Source organism: Aquila chrysaetos, chromosome 5 (genome assembly GCF_900496995.4).
Source record: "Aquila chrysaetos chrysaetos chromosome 5, bAquChr1.4, whole genome shotgun sequence".
NCBI classification, from domain to species: domain Eukaryota; kingdom Metazoa; phylum Chordata; class Aves; order Accipitriformes; family Accipitridae; genus Aquila; species Aquila chrysaetos.
The window spans coordinates 1,487,480-1,507,392 of record NC_044008.1 but is presented as its reverse complement, the minus strand read 5'-3'; the positions used below and the strand labels follow the sequence as shown (position 1 = coordinate 1,507,392).

At 47.5% G+C, this 19,913-nt stretch overlaps 1 protein-coding gene across 2 annotated transcripts in view; it reads right to left on the bottom strand.

Annotated features, from left to right (window-relative positions):
* Positions 1 to 13,626, bottom strand: part of NRF1 (nuclear respiratory factor 1) — a 74,784-nt gene extending 61,158 nt beyond the window's left edge. Inside the window, exon 1 of one of the 2 annotated variants that reach the window (XM_041123863.1) lies at positions 13,431 to 13,626. The gene's annotated coding sequence lies outside the window, so the exon portion shown is untranslated. The remainder of the gene's footprint in view (positions 1 to 13,430) is intronic. The other variant, XM_041123862.1, reaches the window with a different exon arrangement.
* Between the last annotated feature and the right edge of the window lie 6,287 nt (positions 13,627 to 19,913).

The window sequence follows — 19,913 nt, the reverse complement described above, 5'->3', positions numbered from 1 at the left end:
TTTGCAAATAATCCTGGTTGTCAGAATTCAGGCATCATATTTTCATATCAAGAGTGAGTCACTATGGGCAGAACACCATAAGGGAAGAGTTCACCTGTATTCTGTAATAGCATCCATGTAAAAATGAGTATGACATTTTATAACTGAAATGTAAGAATTAGCAAATCACCAACACCAAACAGAGAGGCCAACTCTCACGCAGCCTGCTCGGTGCGCTATAGCACAACCTTTCCTAAACAAAGGTTTTGGGAAGAATGAAATCCCATCCCAGCCAGCTGCACGGCACTGCTGCGCAGGGGAACTAACCATATTTGATGGACGCTCTGAGCTCGAGCAGCAGCTCTGCCTTCTACAGTGATACAAGCAAGGATTTAGAAATTACACAGAAGGAAAGACAGAGGACTAACAGACACACAGGCTTTTTCAGAATCCACTTTATAAGCGATCAATGTCAGCAATTAGTTTAATAGACAGGTTAACCTTTCCAGCTCAGGTTATCATCCCTGTACTTATTTCAGGCTGGTCAGGTCAGCGACCCTCTTCTCTTCCCAGTAATGAGACTTGGGAGAAAGGCTGCATTACATGACCCACCTAGTGTGCTCTAAACAATTAGCCTAGAATTGCTGAAAAGATCTTAAATTTAGATGATACAGGAACAAACCAGATGCTATGGGAAGCCACAGTAACTAGTGAAAAAAGGGGCAATAAGCTTGCATCAGCTCATGTCTCTGAAAAAAGCCAGCCAGCGTGCATCAAGCTTCTCCTCATCCTCCTTTCACCTAAACATCAAGGGGGTCAGCAGCTAAACTTACAAAGGTGCATGCAGAGGTCTAGGCTGGTGTCTACAGAGGCCCAGCTCTCCACAGCACAGACAGGTTGTTTAAAAAGGTACAAACCAGCCTGCTAGCTAGTGATGGACCCACCAAAACGCATAGAGCAGGGCACTGATGAAGCCTCATGGCCTGCAAACGCTCTCTTGTAGAGGAGGGTTTGTAACGGCGTTTTCCCCAAAGTCATGCCTTGTATTTAGCATACTGTAAAGTAAGCAGAAAGGAGAAAGGAAGAGACAAGCCAACGTTGTGGTTGCTCAGTTGGCTCAGGGGACATCAGATGTTCCTGGGGCTTTATAATTGGGTTGTTTTGGTTTTTTGTTTTTTTTTTTTAATTTGCCTTGTTTTTTTTAAATTAAGTAATTAAGAGGACTTATTTGAGAGGGCCAATTTTACATATCCATTCTCAAGAATAATCCTTCTGGCTCATTTCATAATTTGTTTCAAAGGAATGGAAAAAATCCTGGTTTTTCTTTCCCAACCCATTTTCTGTTTGATCCCTGCACCGTAGTCAGAACCAATTTCTTATCAACAACCCTGCTCTACACAGGAGCTCAGCACATAGTACTTTGTCTGGCACTACAAAGCAGTCTCGAGACTAGTGTAAAAAGAAAAAAAAAAAAAAGTAAAAAAAAAAAAAAATCTGCTTCATCATTCAAGCTGGTCACTCTCCTCATGGTTTTAACTTCAATGAAATACTGCTCCATGCTCAGCGAGCCGAGTGTTTTCCAGAAAATGTGCAAGACCTCCTCCCTTTCTTCCACTCTTTTTGTAAAGTTGACAAGCATCTGGAGTTTAATATGCCCTTAATGGATTCAAGCCTCTGCTGTAAATAAGTCGTTTGCTTTGCATTAAACAACCGACATCACACTGGTACTTTTGTTCTTGGAGGCGATTGCGGAGAGTTAATCAACGGGGCTCCTGTGATCCGGGTGTGTTAATTCTCATGCAGCAGCTCTGTGGGCTGCAGGGTGGCTGCTCCAGCCATCAGCTGCCGCCGCCTGCTAAGCCCCTTCTTGCAGCTCTCCAGTGGTGTTCAGCCATGTAGACCAGCACCTCTGCTAGGAAATGGGCCTCTAAATCAAGTTTTAGCCATTTGCTGCTCAGTTTGCTTTTCCCCTTCCCCTAGCTTGGAGGGGAGCCGTGGTGCTTACTCATTAAACGCTGCTTCTTCAACGATGCTGCAAGGAGGTAGCAATGATGATCAGCGCTATTCTCGTGCTTGCCTCCAACCCTTGGCCATCGCAGCAAGGCAGGAGCAAAGTTTCACAGTGCAGGTCGCAAAGATGCGGGCGGTGGCACGCAGGGCTTCACACATGCAAAGCATGTGCCCTGCTGAGCTGCATTCCTCATCCTAAAAGCCCGCTGTAGCACGTAAGGTAGACCACACCGCCCCAATTTATTTTAAGAACTAGCAACTGTTTGCAGCGGCAACAGCTCACCCGCCTGCCTGCCACAGTGACCATCGGCACTGGTGTCATCTCGTGAGAGGGAGGGATCTAAAATACTTTCAATGATGCAGGCCAACGTGATGTTTTTTCAGTTAACTAGGTTTCATACTTCATATATTCAATCAGATTAAAAAGCACTTCCTATGCACTTAGTACATAAGAATCTTTTATTTGAAAAGGTATTTCAAACTTCTGGCTCTATGTCTAGATAAACTCCAAATTCCCCGCAAAGACAGCCTGGAATAATTTGTAAGTGAAAACTGATCCAGCAAGAAACAAATCATTTGCCATTTACCAATAAAATCAAATCCTGTTTGAGTGTAATTATACCTTTGAAATTGTCTGGTACTGCTTTTCGCTATTCTGGCACAAAGCCCTCTATGCATTTTTTAAAGCATCCTGATACAGTTGGTTTCTAATCAGCAGATGTCAATGGTTATACTAACCATGAAGAACTAACCTCACTCAGAAACAACGGCAACACAAACCAAGAGATCGTACACCGTGATTTTCACACGGAGCCATGACTGAAATCACTGGTGTTCATCAAACCTCATTAATCTTGAGAGATTTGTGTCTACCCTCCAATTACAACAGCCAGAAATGGTCTGGTTTTGATAGCTCCTGAGATGGTCTGAATTAGAGGAGCTGCCAACCTCCAGTTGAGGGGATGATTAGAAGACAACCTCTAACAGAGGAGAGACAGCCAGTCTTGGCTTGGTGCTGTCCTGGTTGCGTTTCTCCTCTATCTGGGTCAACGCTGGCTGGTACCTGGAAGCCACATCTCACGCAAAGATGTCCATCTCCCAGCCAGGCCTGACTCACACAGGCACGGAGCTCGCTCGCGTTTCCTGACGACGCTGGTTAAGAAACCACTTCCAGGTGAAATCTGAGATGGCTTCTGCGAGTGCAGCTTACAACTGAAAGCACACAGGAAAGCCCCCACCTCCCATCACTCGGCCGCACCACGTTCCAACAAGCGAGACCCAGACCTTCTCCTGGTCTTTACTCCACGGGGAGAAAAGAAAGAGGATGTTCACGTCCTCCCTAGCAGGTGGTTTCAGACTGCCGACAGCAGAGATTTCGCTCTTTCCATGAGGTCCACCTGTCACGTTGCATTGGCGTCTGTCACTGATTAAATATTATTTGTTAATTTGCCTTCAGGATAAATTTGATACTGTTCTTGTATAAAATTGTGCCTAGAGGGAATTACCACTGCGGGTTTGATAAGGAAATAATGCTATTCACCAGGGGCAAGATTGATTAATATCTATCTTACCACAACTCATTTAAAATGCACATTTAAATCCCCAAATCCTATTTTTCCATGGCTGTGGAAAAAGTCTTCCCTTGCTCATGGAGAGAATTTGCTGGCCTACACTTCAATCCAATAAAAAATGGCTTTTTTCTGGTGAAGCGTCTGTCACTCTGAAAGCTGTGCAAGGTTTTAGATGGGACTGACTTTCCGGGACCTGAGACATTGCCTCCTGTCAGCAGCAACAGCTGATACCCTGCACAAAGGCAAGATAAGACATGCTAGTTTACACCTCTCCTATCAAGATTGAAGCGAACATCTCATTTCATGCTGGCTCACAGTGGCACATGGACGGTTGCCGCTTGTCGGCAGAGTCGCAGTAACTCAAGCGCTAAGAGGAACTACAGAAACTAGCTCTCATTCCACAGCGTCCTCCTGTGGCATAATATTAGTATAATGATCCTTTTAATTAGGATGGAAGAAAATTCCCCATGCTACCAGTCTCAGCATGAGAAGACCTAAAATAAAATTGATCCTAGAAAACAAAACCAAAACTCCTTCTATTAACATGCTCTTTTTATCAGCATTTCACATAAAAGAGCAAACACATCACACTGCAGGAAAAACTTCACACACAGAAAGTCTGGAAAAGAAACAAATAGGATTTTACACATATTTATTAGGCATAAAACCTCCTATTTGCTGCTGAAGTTTCTGCTGAAAGCCACCATTTGGTGACATGATAGGACATTCATTTCATGACATACGATGCAATTTGCAACGGGTCCTTTTCGCAGCTTAATTTCACATACTTAGCACCAAACGCCAGCAGAAAGCTACGGGTTGAAGGTAAGGATGAGGTGGTTTCTACTTGAAGACTCTTCTCAGGCTTCGTCACAAAGGCGATGGCAAGCACGGGGAGGACTTCACCGCAGCGCTCCACCCAGCTGCCCAAGGCGAGCTGGAGCAGACGCCTGGTCTCCCTCCTGCCCAGGCCAGCAGGAAGCAGAAGGAGCACATCGGAGAGAACATGAAGGTCTCCAGGAAAAAAAAACAAACAAACAAACAAAAAACCAAAACTAAAACACTTTTAAATTACCCCAGCAGCTGAAATGGGCTGGACTGGCTGCCAAAGCAGTTTCTCTTCAGTTGCTTGCCTCAACCAGAGCAATGGTAGCTCACACAGAAAGCACAGCATGTACATGCAGAAGGACTCCACTTTTTTTTTCCAAATTTTAAGCAATTCACATAAGTTAAAAAAAAAAAAAAAAAAAAAAAAAAAGCACTACAGTGGAATCAGTCCTCCCCATGAAGACACCAAGAAAAAGGTTAGCACACATTCAGTGTTCGGAAACCCATGGGAAGGGCATACCACCACATCCCGGCCCATGTCAGCCAGCAAGTGTAATCCAAAACTGGAAGTCAAACTACACCGTAAAATCGTAAACCACGGGGTGGAATTCTCATTTAGCATTCCCGTGCTTCCCCCCAGGCTCTGCAGGTTTCACATTAAGCATTTGGGGTGCGATACAGAGAGGTGACTCTCCCTTACCAGTATCTACCAGTAACACGTGGGGCAGAACCTTCTTCCCTAAGTTTTTTGCAGGATATGTAGTCTGACATGAGTCTAGGAAACATAATGTATGATAAATGGCATTCTCAAAGATAATACTTTGTCAACTTACACATTCCGTGACTTTATTTAAAGAACCACACAGAAATCCCAATTTCAAATTATTTTACTTTCTGGGCATAGCCCAGAAGTCATTTTAACAGTGTGAAACGAGTTAGTCATCTCTAGCTGATACAGCTTTTTTAATTAACACACAAAGTGGCTTTTTAAGAATTACTAACCCAATAAGCGCAACTGCCGAGAGAACTGCTATTTGCTGATCGCCGACAGCATTCCTGGCACTGCACAAAGGCACAGCCCTCGTCCCAACAGGATTACTGCCTAAAAGACAGAGCGCAGCCCTAGCTGGCTGCATTAAGGTGCAAATGTTCCCGTTTTTAATCCTCTTTTATCGAGAGAGAGAGGATTAGTGGTTATGCTGGACTACCACAGAAAAACATAATGGAAGCGTGTTTTACTGAGGGATTCAAGCGAGAGGGTGGCAATGTGACACACCACAGCCTTGTCTAGACTGAGACTCAGAGGTGTGAAGTATCCCGTTAACTGTAACATCCAGCATGGACAAGGTCTGCTGTCTTCAACCTTGGCTAGATGGATCACCTTAAGGACTTGGTCCTCACGTCGCTTTAATTCAACCGATTTAGTATATGGTAAAGGCAGTCGACGCAGCCCTAACCATGTGTAATTATCTAACTTCCACCCTAAAATGGCAAGCCTGGCCCACCCCTCATTGATGGTTCTGTTAATGATGCAGTCTTCAGAGAGATACTTAATACGGTCTGGTTGATCCTAAACCCAGCATGAGTTATACCAGTATGGCTGTAGCTGGTTTTAGGAGGGGTGGTGCCAACTTAGCTGGATGAGGAAGGGTACAGGTATTCAACCTGTGTACGCAGAAGGTCCCAGGCAATGGACTAAGTAGTGATGAGTTGTCCCAGACCACAAAAAACCAAAAAACAAAACAAAAACAAAGGAAAAAAACACAAAAAGCCAACTCTCCTCTTGTAGTTCTATACTTTTACTCTTTTAATTCATTTGCCCTCTGATCCTGCAATACATACTGAAACCCTCTATGTCATGAGCAGATAGACAGATTAGGAATCCAGGCCATTCTGTCTTCCAGAAAAAAAAAATAAATTAAATCCTGTAGGGAAAATACACACTACAATAGCATTTGTTTTCAAGATCTTATTCTATGTAAGTTTGGGGTTCTTTTCATACAGCTGTTTAAGAGGAGAGGTTGTGCATCCACACAACTGTCTGCAGACAGCCTCTGATGTCAACTACCGTACCTGCATTCACACGAGGAAGAACTGGGGGATTCTCCTTCAGGCTCACAAAAACGGGTGTCTCTGGTTACCCTGAGGGGCCCTTTAGGGCATCTGAGGTGACAGAGTACAGCGAGGCTCGATTCAGTGCCAGTAAAAAATGGGATACCTCCTCCCCTTAGCACCTGGAACTGGGAAAAAGGAAAGGACAGGCTCCCTCCCAACCGTTTCCTGCGGTTCAAGAATACGTCTGCTTGCCTGCCCCACAAGACTGCAGATGAGGAGGAAAAAGTCTCCAACAAAACCACTGGAAACTAATGAGCAAAGACCCTGAAAAGGGAAAGTGTCACCTCTATAAACGAAGCACCAGGCATACGAGAAAATCCAGTGCATGTTACATTTGCAGCTGCGTATTGTGCAGGATTAAGATTTGTGTTTTCTGGAAAAAAAGTGCATCTACAGCCCAACTAGATCAAAGAGATTTGCCTGCGAGTTATTTAAGTCTTAAGTAACTGCACGCTGGATTTAACTGCTGGTTCAAACATTTTTCTCTCCAGAATCGACAAAGAGCCTGTTAAGCAGGCCACTGTGTTCTCCAAGCATCCTGCTTAGTACTCAGCTGTCTTCCACACGGGCAAAACTGAACACTCAAGACCCAAGCCATTTGTTAAAAGACGAAGCAGAGTTATATCACACACAGGAGTACATCCACTAATACTCTTCTTAGTAAGCACTTATTTCCTTCTAACTTAGTTTGAGAAGGGGCATAGGTCGGTACGGCTTACAGCAGTACTACTCTACCAGAATCTCAAACTTCCCACGCACGTGGAAAACATCCGAGATTGAGCCATCATGGTTTTCCCATCCTGACCCACCTTAAGTCAGCGCTCAGGTGGGGCTTTTCCTGCTTTGAATACACAGCACAGTAGCAAATCCCATGGGAATTCAAAGTTTTCAGAGTTCCTGCAACGCACAACCATGTATTTGAAAATGATTGTACACTGAAAATGGACCATGAATTTTTATTTGCTGCTACATTTTGTACTTTAGATGTCTTTCACATTTCTTCACTACCACCTCCATCTACATATGCTTCTCATTATCAGGGTTTAAGTATTACAGCTATCACAGGAACATACACCATTTCCTTCTCGAGCAAGAGACCCAATTTACTGATTTACCTGCCAATTGCCATGAATACTCATGATGCAGAAATAATAAGCCTGGAAAAAACTAACTTGCAACCCAAAGCAACTATGAGAAGAGCTTCGAATCAGCATGCATTTTCTAGGGAGCAAAGGGAGCAGGACTCTTTGAAGTCCCTTCTTTTTCAAAAGGGAAACCAGGAGTTAAAGGATTTTCTTTGTGCCCAAGAAAGCGGCTGCAGAAGCAGCAGCAAGAGACTTTAATGGCTGACAGCAATAATAAACTTACGGGGGGAAGAATTAATTTACACACCATTCCTCTCTAGAGGATGTTGCAAGGTAAATAAAGCATGGAGACTCAGGGGGTGTGGTCTTGCAAGTATTTTTGACCCAGACTATGGGGAAGTTTTCCAAGCCTCGAAGTCATCCCCATTTGATTACTTTAATTAGATGGTTATGTAATAAACAGTGGGAGGGACTCAGTTTCTTTTGGACTGCATTTCTTGATCACGCTGGTTACAAGAAAGAAGCATGCTCTATAAATGAAAATATACTTTTATGTTTTTCTGCTTATGTATTTGAAGTCAGATGAATTTTGTAACAGTACTGAAAAAGTTGAGTTACCCTCCAAGTCGCTATCAGTCTGCAGCATCTGAGCAATCCATTTATTATTTATAGGCAATACAGACAGCACACAGAGCAAACAGATAAAAAAATTCACACATCTGCCTTATACACAGCCTCACAGAGGCAGAAAGTAATCAACACCCAACAAAAGCAATGCCAGTGAGGAAGCAGAGGTTCAGAGCCCAGCACCAAGAGCAGAACACACCTCACCATGCTCCGTGCGGAGGAGACACCTGCCCTCATCCTCCAGCACAAAAACAGGCTCTATTACCCACTGAAAGCAGTATGGTCTCTAAGAAGGGATAAAAAACAGCAAGAAAAGGAGATGCTGGACTTCCCAACCCTACAGAGCTAATGCTTGGATGGAACACACCTTCCATCATAAGCATCCTAAGAGTCTTTGTACAGCTGCATCTTTCTTACAGGAGGGGGAAAAAAAACCCCCACAAAACCAAAAACCCACCACGTTATTTCATTGACATCAAAACGTCAATGCGCATCAGGACGCCTATCACTCTCCTACGTGCTCCACCAAATATAGCCTCCACCTCCCCATTTTCTATCTGTCAATAGAAGGGACTCCTTCTTGGAGTTTGGCAGGCAACTCATCCACAACAAAACCAGAGCAGCCTCAGACAGAAGTCCTTCCCATAAAGCTAAACACATCAGGTGATCTCCAAAACAAAGTGGGCGTACAGCCTTGATTACTTGGCCGTCCTCTCCCAGCTGCCCCCTTACTAACAATCCTGGTGAAAACACAAGGTCTGGTCCTAGTTAGAAACTGTACTATTCCTGAAAGGATAACGGGCTCTGATGTCTCCTAGTGAGTGGTGCCATTGCACAGGGAGGAAGGACTCCAGCCAACCTTCCCAATGGGACCGGCAACTGGTTCAACCCCACCAGTTTTTGGGACAAAGCAAAAGCAACAGGGCCGGAATCAGCAAAACACCACAACTATTGAACCCTGTTGCAATTGCTGCAGTGGATACAGAATTGACCTGGATTCTCCCCAAAGCAGGATGGTGCCTGGATGGTCCAGGTTTAGCCTAGACAGGTGAGAGGTTCCTGCCACCCATGGAACAAAGCCCTGGCAGCCTGCACGACTCCAGACCTTAAAACCTTTCTCCACGCTCCACTGCTAATGGTACAGCCTTGACATTGGAAAGCGGTGAGAGTTTCTGGTGGAAGCTTAAGTTTCAGGTGGAAGCAAAGAGAAGATGCTAGTAATGTTCAGCATTTTATGGTTTGCAATACTTGAAAAACAGGATATATCTACCTGGTTTAGATTCACACACAGAACGAGCTGATGAAGAGATTCACGATAGCTGACACACAAATTCACTCACTAAAGCAAGTGACGAACAGATCGGGGCAAGGGCGCGTATCTGCATTCAACAGTGGGAATGTGAGAAACTATTAAACTGATCCTCTAACAAACAACTGCATTCAAAACCGTAAGAGGATGGATTAACTTAAAACACGGAAAAAACACTGCCCCAGCACCAAGAGACCGTGCTAGAGACTGCGTGCCACTTGACTCCTTCACATGGAGGGTCTTCAGTGGTTTATGAGACTTTCAGCAGGACGAGCCTTACTGAAGATGCAGAAGAGCACGACAACCAGCAACAGAGATCTGAATCTGGTGTGAAAACTAAACTGGAGTAAGTGGAAACTGTTATCCTTAATTTTGATTTACAATTGGCTGTAGCCAGTCCTAATTTTAGACAAGCATGCTTAACAAGTGGCTATGTATCAAACAGCTAATGAAGTTCATTAGGGGAGAGCCGCATGAGTCACAAGTATCCGCTTCAAATACCACCTCAGCACCATTTTCCATCTTTCTACTACAGTAACTACTACATAGTAAAAGTAAGATCCCCACCATGCAGCACAAGTTATTTAAAAAGATCAAGGGGTGTATTTTTAAATTATTTTATTAAATAACTCAAGCTGGATAATCAGTAATACAAAAACACCTCAACTGTATTATTTTCCTATGCATCTACTTCAGAAGCAGCATAAGAAAGATGCTAAATTTTACAGTACCTCTTGCACTGACAATCATCAACATCAGCTGATTTCTACTGACAGCATGCAATGTTCTTATGTATAAAAGTCTGTATTAAATTTTCTTGGTAAAAGGGATACAGGGGCACGGCAGAGTCACTGCACTCTGCTTCCTTCCTAGAGGATACTTTTCCAGATCAGAGGAGGGTAAGGCAAAAAAATAGTGATTCCCAAAGCCTTCAAGAGACGGAGAAGCTGCACGGAAATCTCCCTCAGTGGGTAAATGAAGAGCAGGTGGAAGCAGTAATGGAAATATTCCCAGAGCATGTACATGCACATGGCAGCGTAAGTTTGACATGATGTAGCCTAGAAGCAAGATTTACAATAAAGGCGGCCCCAGTGCTCCCAACCTGGGCTCCTGCAGTCATTTGTGGTTCTTTATTTTCACTTACGAGGCTGAAATCTTCCAGCTTGAGCTTGCCAGAAGTGAAACTGGCTGGTTTAAGTCTAAGAGAAGATGATTCAGGCTCCTGAGTGACAGAAAAATTATGAAATTCCAACACTTGAAGTAGTCCTCATGCCAAAATACCTGTAGTCTGAAAGCTGACATCTGTGCAGCCAACCAATCACGGGGCTTTTGTCCAGGAAAGGTGAGACAATTAATCGAAGTGCAATATTACAGTGCTTAAAACCCCTGCGTGGTGAATGTTACTCAGAAACAAAGTGGCCTTCACTCACCATAGCTTAATCCTCTATGAGTTTATGCCACACATTTTCCCTATGGAGCTATAGAGAAGGGTAACCTCCGACCAACACAGCACACACTAAGGACTCTCGCTGGTAGAGCTGTTTTTTGCCAGGACGGCTTATCTGCTTCTGGGGTCAGGGTATTTGTTGTTCTGGCACACCAGGCAGCACAACTGGGATGGCACGGTCCACATCCACAACACAAACTTGCATCAGGGTAACTCATATACTCGTTACACAGAGCACGGCCAGGCCAAGTTACCTCCAAAGGAGCACCCATGCAGCACAACAGGTACGAAGTGAAAACGCCGCGAGTTAATAGGGTCCACAGAAAGATTTCGATTCAACAGAAAGGCAGTGCTTTCACTGCTCCATGCCAAAAATCATAATGCCTACACAGACGCGAACACTGGCTCTATCCAGGCTGCCAACAAACGACGCTTTACAAGACCTGTGCTTCATTCCACCTATATAACGTGAACGTACATCAGGCCACACACTTTGTAAAGCGCAGATGCTATTGCGGTACGTGAAATTGTAAGAACTGCACAAAACACGTACGGGATGAGGCAGAGAGTTCCCCAGCTTGCTGTATTTATGGCCTGTGCGTAAGAGCCCATGCCTCGTTCATCGTAAAGCCTGTACAAAAATGATGTGAGACTTCTGAAAAACAACTGCGATATAATAAAATACAATAAAAAACAACTGTGACACCCTATAAAACAGTAAGCACGTGTAGAAAATTACATAAGCATATGAGATGATTTAATTACTCACTACACTATAACACTTATCCATGACGGACAAGATTAAAGCCCTGAAAAAAGAGTTAATATAATCATGACCTTTCCAAAGTTACCATCGTCATATACGACCTTTTTCACCCTCCATGAAAAAAAACTGTTGCTCCCAGTTTTACCACAGGCATGAAAATCTAAATTAAAAAGATGAACAACTTCTTTCTCATCTATTTCCCCAACACTAGGGCATTACAAGTTCAATATAGCAGGTTTTAAAAATGAGCAACTGTGATGCAGATGAACTAGAAGACAAGGTAATGCTACTGCTAAAGGGAGGATGGAGACAAGTTGCCATGATGTCACGAACAAAACTCTGAAAAATAACAACTGCACACAGCCACCACAATGCTGAAAATACTCCCACCATGTCCAGGACACGGGAAGAGAGTCTAAAACCATGCTTGGACAGCAGCAAGGCTAACGCACTAGAGACGAAAACCAGAACAGCAATGCCCTTCCTAAGATAAAAATCCTGAATTCTGGAAATAAGGAAGATGGTTCCAGCGGAGGAGGAAAAAAAATAAAAGCAGAGATCCAAATCTCAAAGAGGTGCACAGAAAACATCTCCCCACGCTATGAAAATAATCTGTAGCTGCAAGAAAGCTAGGACGTAGTAACCCCACGTGTATGAAGACTTTTGAGCCGAATACTTCTGCCCTGTAATTATTATTTACACTAACAAGGTTCTGAGCACCTCAGTCACGAACCAGGTCTCTCCTGAGCCAGATGTTGTATAACCCCAGAACAAAGAGACACGACTTATACCCCCTTTTGGGCATATTAGAGGGGGAAGAAAAAATAAAAAAAACCATTCTGCTTGCGTGATTAGCAGCATTTAAACTCGCTGCCCTCCCAGCAGCAGCCCCGCTCCCCAACTCATATGCAAAAGGGCAGCGCCGGCCCAGGACGCTGCCACAAGGCATCCATTTGCAGTCAGCAAAAGGAAAATTAAAAAAAAAAAAAAAAAAAAAGACGGAAAAAAAAAGGGGGGGGGGGGGGGGATAAAAGGGGGAAAGAAAGGAAAAAGGCAGAAGAAAAGCCCCGCAAATGGCTGCAGCCGAGACCCAACTTCCCTCCCCACAGCGGGACGGGCTCGTAGCGGCGCCGGAGCAACCTGCTCCCGCAGCCTGCCACAGCCGCCTCGGCCAGACGCGTGGGCCCGGGGCCGGCCCGCAACCGCCTCCCCCTTTTCCCCCTTCCCCATCCCCGCTGCCCCCCCCCCCCCCCCCGGGCTGTGTGTGTGTGTGTCTGTGTGGAGGGAGGGAGCGGAGGGCGGGAGCCCCGTCCCCCCCCCTCGGGGCTCCCGCGGCCGGGAGAGGCCCCCGGCGCCCCGCAGGCCCCGCAGCTTCCCCCCCACTCCTCCTCCTCCTCCGCCTTCGGCGGCCGGGCGGGAGCGGCCCGCCACGGGGCCGCGCTCCACCACCGCCGCCGCCCCCCCCCCCGCCACCACACACACACACACACACACACACACGCTCCTTCCCTCCCTCCTTCCCTCCCCGAGCCCGCCGGCGGGGCCTAGCGCGGCCTAAGGCGTCCCCGCGGCGGCGCTGAGGGGAGGCGCGGGCGCCGGAGCCGGGGGTGCCTGGGCGGCCGGCGGGGGCCCCCGCGTTGCTGCGGCTGCGCCGGGCTGGAGGAGCTGGGAGATTGCGCGGTAGGACACTCACCTCAGAGCGGCTGCGCTGCGGCGGGCCTGCGCCGTGGAGCCTCTGCCGGGCTGGCGGTCGGGGAGGGGAGCCGAGCGGGGACGCGGAGCGGCTCGCCCTGAGCCGCCGCAATGGCGAGCGGGAGAGGCGGGGACCGGCGGCGGCGGCGGCGGCGGGAGGAGGCCGGGGGGGAGAGGGAGAGAGGGGGGGGGAGGAGGAGGAGGAGGAGGAGGAGGACGACGTATGGCGTCATAGCCCAGCGCCGCCGCCATGATGAGGAGGGCGAGGGCCGCGGCGGGCGGGAGGCGGCGGCGCCATGTGCGGGAGGTCGGGGCGGCGGAGGGGCGAGGGAGGAGGAGGAGGAGGTGGCGGCGGTGGGGAGCGGGTGGCCACCGGCGCCATGTTGTGGAGGTCGCGGCGCCTCTCCCCCCCCCCCCGCCCCTTGGCGGGGAGTGGGGGCGCGGAGGGGGCGAGGGGGGTGCCGGCGCCATCTTGGGGAGGTCGCACCCATTCTCCCCTTCAGCGAGGAGGTGCGAAGGGGCTTCGGGCGGCGGGCGGGAGAGTCCTGAGGAGACGGCGGGGCTGGGGAGAGGGATTCAGCCTGGGCTGCCCTGGACCTGGCGCCTCAGCCAAGCGGGCTGCGGTCCCCGTCATGTTTTTCTGTGGAAAAAGCCCGTTTCAAACCATCCCAGCCTGCTGCTGGGCCACGGCTTTCCCGCCTGCACACCGCCGCGTACCGCCCTGGTGGTTTTGGGGTAGGAGAAACCATATTGCTGAGCTAATCTGGGTTTTAAAAAAAAAAAAAGACAGAGATCAAAATAACACGTCGGGAGGCCGGCGGGGTGTGCGAGAGGCCATCTGTTTGTAGCTGTAAATCTTTGCCCACTCCCGGTGAGGGCCGCCGGCTTGAAGCAGCTGTGGCTCCTGCGCTGGAGCTCCTCCGAAACACAGCTTGGTCTTGCGCCAAGGGGACGGGTGTCCCTTCTGCACTTAAGAAAATGGTGGTAAGACCGTTAGCAGACTGACCACCTGCTTTCTGCCCCGAACACGAACGTACCCCACAAACCCTCTCGTTCCCCTTGCCGCCGAGTGGGTATCGATGAACTGAACTCGGCTTTAGCCCCACTAATTACCCTTCTTGGTATATGGAAGCTAATGATTTCTTATATTACTGTTTCAGGGCTGAGGGACGTCTCTTAGGCTCGCAGCCTTGTTCTGGGGGGAAGGTGTTCACGTTTGAAGGCTGTTGCTGTCCCCAAGCAGCCTGGGGTTTCAGTAGGAACCTGAACTACAAAGGAGGAGGAGGATTTAAAACACAGAGGGAAAAGGAGATGAGAGAAATCATAAAAATGGGTATCAATCTGTGTTTTGTAAGAGGGAGTCTTAAGAAAGGACTTGACGTCTGATGCGCTGAAGTTGTCAAATTTAAGATGTTCTCACCACACCTAAAGAATGACATGAAAAATACAATGAGAACAGGTACTAGGAGAAGAGTTAACAGAAGCTGGTTAAGAGCAGCCTGGAAAGCAAAATATTTTCATTGATATTCCTTCATTAAGGATCTTACGTGCTTATTATGCACTCTGTGCTAAAGATATGGTGGATCAAAAATTCAGTGGACTTTTATATTAGAGTAATCCTAATTTTTTTTTTTTTTTGGCGTAAAATATATGTAATTTGTTTCGTTCAGGGCATCAGCCTACCATCTGTGCCTAGTAGAAACCTATTCCGTGGGTATGTCATTGTACTAAAAATGATAAAATTTTTGTCATTATACTAATATCCACTACTGGGATTTTACAAGTTCTCTTGAAGCGTGCAGTACCAGCCCCTGTAAAAGGGGATGCGTCCTACGTGCCTGCCAGCTCACAGCACTCGGCAAATTCACTCATAGTCAGGCAAATACAGAAAATAAATAGCTTAATCTGATAGGTGGAATGAAACATGGCCCCCAGTTTTTTCTGTTGAAAATAGAATAAAGCAAGAGTAGATGACTTCTTAGGGCAGGAAGTGATGACCGTACTATACCCATCTGAAGATGGAAGAATATCGAAAGCACGGTATGGAAAAATGCTAATTGGTGTGCCTCGTCTGCAGAGCCACCCGAGGCAATTGGCATGCACGTCAGGTCAGCTCAGGATCGACTGTCCACTCTGCAGAGGCACACTCCAGTTGTCACTTCCGCAGTGCTCCTGCATTTTGGGGGGGATCTTTGCTATTACTTGCACACTCTGAGAGCACGTTGTGGGGAAAATAACACCTCTGCTTTTCACGTGAATGTTATCGTGGCCTGCAGACTCAATCACTCTGAGTTTTGGATGCTCTGGATTTCTGTCATTGGCCTCCCATAGGTAGGAAATGTGGATCCAGGCCAAATGATGACTTATGCCAGTTGCTGAGATGTATGTAACTTTTGCTGCAGTGCCATGAAGGTGTTTTGGCTGGGGCTTGCTGCTCCTTGAAGATGGGGGAGTGCCTTGCCAACGCAGGCAGACATGTGGCGGCAGCTGATGCGGACTGTAACAGCAGTGGAATTCCCTTGTGCTAATCAGCCGTTTTGGAGCAGGGCCACAAGCACAGAGACCTGGGGCCATGCCACCCGGCAGGCTTGGTATAACCCACAGTGACCCAGAATCTCTGCAGGAGGAAGGTCGCTTCCTGGTAACATCACAGGAAGGTAGATTTAGATGAGCCGCCAAGAAAATTCCATAGTGGTAGGATGTGATAATACTGAAAGAGCTTTGGGACACTGGAGTCTCCCCCTCTGGAGGTTTTAAGAACAGGTTAGACAAAATACCGCTCAGGAATGCTGTAGGTAGAGTTGCTTGTGCCTCAGGGAGAGAGAGGGATGACAAGACGCCTCGGGGTCCCATCCAGGTGCATGTTTTCAAGGCCACATGTGGCTAATCGGTTTGGAATGGGCAGATCAAACCTTGGGCTTGTGAAATTGCACATGTATGAGTCAATGGCTGTTGAATGTGCTGGGACTGTGGCTGGCGCACGTGCTCATTTTTTTTTCACCCCTCTCAAAGTGCTCTTAGTTATGTGAAGAGAAGTGTGCGCACGGGACCAAAGCCTCTCAACAGGGAACAGCGTGGACATTTGTTTGGGATGTACTAGAAAAGTCCTCCAGAGAGGCAGGATTTCCCAGTGTGAACAAACTAACTCTTTCTCTTTGAAATACTGAGCATCAGCATGTGTCTCTCCAGGTTCTCATGGAGATCCAGACTGCGCTGTGTCATAGACCCGTAATCCTACGTGAATGTATTGGGTCTGCGTGGCAAGGTTTTGGTAGTGGGGGGGTTACAGGGGTGGCTTCCATGAGAAGCTGCTAGAAGCTTCCCCTATGTCCGACAGAGCCAAGGCCAGCCGGCTGCAAGACAGACTCGCCGCTGGCCAAGGCTGAGCCCATCAGTGATAGTGGTAGCGCCTCTGTGATAACATATTTAAGAAGGGAAAAAAAATGTTGTTGGGGCACAGAAACTGCAGCCGGAGAGAAGAGTGAGAACATGTAAGAGAAACAACCCCGCAGACACCAAGGTCAGTGCAGAAGGAGGGGAGGAGATGCTCCAGGCGCCGGAGCAGAGATTCCCCTGCAGCCCGTGGTGAGGAAGACCACGGTGAGGCAGGCTGTCCCCCTGCAGCCCAGGGAGGTCCACGGGGGAGCAGATCTCCACCTGCAGCCCGGGGAGAGAGGACCCCACGCCGGAGCAGGGGACGAGTGATGAGTCCTGCCCCTGAGGAGGAAGGAGCGGCAGAGACAACGTGTGATGAACTGACCCCAACCCCCATTCCCCGTCCCCCTGCGCCGCTGTGGGGGAGGAGGTAGAGAATTCCGGGAGTGAAGTTGTGCCCAGGAAGAAGGGAGGGGTGGGGGAAAGGTGTTTTAAGATTTGGTTTTATTTCTCATTACCCTACTCTGGTTTGATTGGTAATAAATTAAGTTAATTTTCCCCAAGTTGAGTCTGTTTTGCTCGTGACAGTAATTGGTGAGTGGTCCCTCCCTCCCTGTCCTTATCTCGACCCATGAACCTTTTGTTATATTTTCACGCCCCTGTCCACTTGAGGAGGGGGAGTGATAGAGCGGCTGCGTGGTGCTTAGTTGCTGGCTGGGGTTAAACCACGACAGTGAAGAGGGTTGGGAAGAGACTAATTGCCAGTACAAATGTACATTTGGCCAGCAGAAGGATAGGGAGCCTGGCTTGCGCACCCATGGGAATGCCAGCGGCTGGTTAGGACATGCCGTATCCAGCATTCAGGGAAAGATGGGGGAGTAACGATGATGCACTGTGGGGGAAGGGAGCTCCAGTGACAGTGCAGGCCCAGAAAGGTTTACCTGTCCACATCCTGGGTCTGGGAAGAGAAAATGTGGAACGGATAATGCGAGGACCGTGTTAGCAAGGTACCAGCTGGATGCGTTGGCTTAGGTGCGGTGAGGCCATGGGAGAGACATCAGAAGACCATGTACAGGCCGTTTTAGCAGATCACCTTGTCTTTGGTCGGTGACTTCTGGGACAGAGCAAGAAAACAGATGAGTAAGAAAGAAGGATTGCTTAGGAAAAGATGCACAGGAAAGCATAAAGGGAATGGGAGTGTCTGGGTCAATTAGCTGGTGCTGCTTTGTGACATGGGTGGGTTATTACCAGCAGCGTAAGTGGCTTCTGAGCTTTGGCCAACAGCCTCAGACAGGTCTGGCCTGAAAGTGCCACCAGCCTTGGGTCACAGATTTTGTGTGTTTTCAGGTGCCATGGTAGGGTCCATGCTCAAATAAGAGCCCTAGGTGAAGAGCCCTAGCTCCAGTGAAGGTTTTTCTTCTGTGGGAGCGTGGCTGCATTACAACCGGGAGGTTTGCAAGAGTGAAAAAGTACTACTGACTTTTAGGGACCAAAAACGGAGATTATGCTTTCGTAAGGGGATGAGACACAGGCCCTTGCCGGTGTATTTAGCATATCTTATAGACCAGGGCAATCCAACGCATTGCTCCTGTCAGCTAAGCCAATGCGGGCAGGAGGGAGATTTCTCCCAAGAAGTGTTTTGGAGACACAAGTGTAGCTTTAGGACTTCCCGAACACACCAACTCTAGCTTATTTTTATGACAACAGACATTACAACAAACAAGAATCTGTTACCTTCCTGGGTTTATATGGGAAGGCTGCTCTCCGGCGCGCTGGAGATGAAGGAGCTGCACGTGGTCGTGCAGCAGAAGACACGTTCCTGGCAGCAATTCTCTTCAGGGTCTGCTTGCCACAAAATGTCCTAGCTGCCTCAGAGTTAAAACATCTGCTGCCTGCTGGCACTTATTGGCTGCCTTTGCTTGCAAGCAATGGAAGAGGTGGAATCCCAGCCACTTGGCATCTTGTATCAGGGGAGAAAAAGTGGATGGGTCTGTTTTCTTTCATAAGGAGTTTTTATTCTCATCTTAAGCCCACAGAAGAGAAAAGGAACTGATTCACCCACTATGCTGTAAACAAAACACCCTGATGATTTAGCAGAACTAACTGAGCAGTTTCTTAAACACTTCACGGTGCAGACTGAAGGGGGGAAGAACACAGACACAGCTGCTTGGCCTTTTTCTTCTCTCCCTCTTCTTCAGATTAAAAAAACTTGCATCCATTGCTTTCCTTTAATGTGAGTCTTTGCAACAGTGATTGTTCAGTAAGGTGCAATAAACCAGATTTGCACAGCTCATAAAGAACCAGGCTGGTTTTCATTACTCTAGGGAGAATGTTGATAGTGCAATGAGTTTGTTATAAGTAGCCTTGATTGGGCTCTGGCTGCCACAGCTCCCTCTGGAGCCAGATTAGACCAAAGCCAAGTCCAACTTCTGGGAGGATTCCTGTGATGAAAAGCTCTGTTACAGTTCGTGTAGTCATCAAACTCTACACAGGTGCAATCATTCTGGAGAGCTGCTGGTACGACAGTGGATTCCTGCAGCATCCCCCAGAGCCTGTCAGGGCTCTGCAAACACATATTTCTGGTCTTTCATCTGAATATCCCCCCTCTTCAGTTTAGATCCTTACGCCTAGTTCTCCACCTTTGTGGACCGTTCTCAGGTATTTTCAGCTTATTTTCACTCCTTCTGTTCAAATATAGTTTGGTCAAGTTCTGCATACACTGATCTTGCCGGTTTTCTGCACAGAGTATGACACACAAGCATCTAAAGTTGTCCAGTGTTACAGTGCAACGTGGGACAGAGCGAAGAGGCTGAAGATAATATGTGATTAGCTTGCCAGGTATTGGGGAGGGAAGGAGGCATTTTCCCATAGAATTCCAGTTCTCCAGGCTTCTTATTAACATGTTTGGTCTTATTCCCAGTTTGCCAGTACCTCCGTGAAAAAGACACATCCAGAGCTTTTTTTCTCTATTTCAGGTTCAGTGTCACGAGAGCCACCTCAAGACCAGAGTTTCCAGTATGGCCTCTCTGGGTTATGATGCCATAACTCTAACTGCAGAACTTACCCTTTTTTATAATTCTTTGGCATCGCTGCCCAGAGCCAGCTCACA